This window comes from Haemaphysalis longicornis, unplaced genomic scaffold (genome assembly GCF_048455015.1).
Source record: "Haemaphysalis longicornis isolate Haplotype H1 unplaced genomic scaffold, Haemaphysalis longicornis Haplotype H1 scaffold_3, whole genome shotgun sequence".
Lineage (NCBI taxonomy): Eukaryota > Metazoa > Arthropoda > Arachnida > Ixodida > Ixodidae > Haemaphysalis > Haemaphysalis longicornis.
In genome coordinates, this window is record NW_027526335.1 from 58,961,011 (window position 1) to 58,962,739 (window position 1,729).

At 49.5% G+C, this 1,729-nt stretch overlaps 1 pseudogene; it reads right to left on the reverse strand.

Moving 5' to 3' along the window:
• Positions 1-271: 271 nt before the first annotated feature.
• Positions 272-1,358, reverse strand: LOC144175232 (uncharacterized; annotated as a pseudogene).
• Between the last annotated feature and the right edge of the window lie 371 nt (positions 1,359-1,729).

Consider the following 1,729-nt stretch of genomic DNA (forward strand, 5'->3'; position numbering starts at 1 on the left):
ACCGAGAAGACGCCTTCTCCGTGTTCAATGCCTTTGTGTACAAGTGCAGCCGGGTGACCAGAAAGAAGTTGATGACCTGTTTTGTGAGGCTGGGGCCATGCCCTGGACATCCTACGATGACGGCGTCTTTCTAAAGGCAGGAAACAAGGTCGTCTAAGCGCTCACTCTGCAGCTCGTTGTAACTGAACCATACAGAAAATGTCGCTTCGAGGGCATCCACGAATGAGGAGAGCTTCTCGGGGGGGTAAAGAAGACCCCCATTGTCGCAGAACTAGGTGAACGTTGCCAACTGTTCGTCGGCTTGGTCAGCAGAAACGTGGAGCTCATCAAAGCAGTCTTTGGGGGCATTCTTCAAAACCGTTTTGCGTGCAGTGTAGCCCCCCATATAATAGACTAGTCGGGAGTCGCTCATTTTTTCCGGGTAGCCATGGTCGGGGAGTGTTGCGGACCTCTTTAATACGTCAGTTGCTTCGTCAATCTTTCCGCTGTCCAAGAGGGTGTCTATAGTTCACGGGCTGTATCCTCACTGTTCAGCAGAAATGTCAATTCTCCCCCTTCACAGTTTTCGCTGCGAGCATCAAGTTATAAAAGCTGAGGCAGTTCACCGTCAGCAAAAGCTGGGTAGCAGTAGGATGGTCGTTGCGCCCAGAAAATTGCCCGATGATGCCAAACAGTTTCTCCAGGCAGTCCTGGCTGAGCCGGCATGTGAGGAGGTACGTAAATCCGCACTTGTCATGAAGGTACTTCAAAAAGTCAACTGTAGCTTGAAGGGTGACCCTTAAATCCTCGGCAGTGCTTGCTGAAAGAAATCTCGCTTGTGAAGTTGCCGCGTGAGCCAACACATCCTTAATGTGACTCTCTTGTGTAGGACCAGGTTTAAGCCCTTCCGATGGCACATGTGCTGATATGGCTTGTATTAGGGCAAAGGCTTCGGTTGGTGCAGGGTCGCGTGCACGCTTTACTATTTCGTTCTTGTAGAAGAACAGGCCACGAAGCACCTGCGGACTGAAAAGGTGAAAATCCAGATTTACCTACATCCTTTCGAAGTTGAGATTCCCGAGAACAGCAGTAATTTTTGGTATCAGTTTAAGCGTGAATGCACTTTTATCCTCGTTGTGCGCCGTTCTTATGTGATCAATATCAACAACGCCTTCAAGCGTATCATAAGTTCCGCTGACGAGGCTTCGAGCACATTTCGCCAAGTGAAGGAAATCAGAGATGAGGATGAGGTTTCTCTCCTTTTCGACGGGGTGGGGTACAGATGGCTTCATGGATGCCGAAGAGCCGGATATCCCGAAAAAGTGCCACATGGAGCGTCCCCATGGAGCCCCATCGGCCGTGATGTAGTGCCCCTTCATCCTAGCCTTTTCTTCCGCTACCAACACGGCTTAATATCTGCGCCAAAAGCGCAGCCTTCACATTTCCTCTAGAAGCGAAAACTCCAAGTATTTGATGCCAACAATCAGCAACAGGCTGAAACATGATAACGAGACCATGGTCGCAAGGAACGTGCTTCTTTTCGGTGTGAATTTTCCCCAATCGACCAGCCCGTTCACTTTCCCTCTTGCACCAACGTTTAGGCCTTCAGACAGCTTCATATCGTCTACAGTCAAACCACCGTGACGTTTGAATTCATCCATGAATTTTGTTTTCCTTGCAATGCCTGCGAGGATAGCAGAGTTGAATCCCACTTTTGTACCTGCGTATGTACGACTTCAAACAGCTTCGA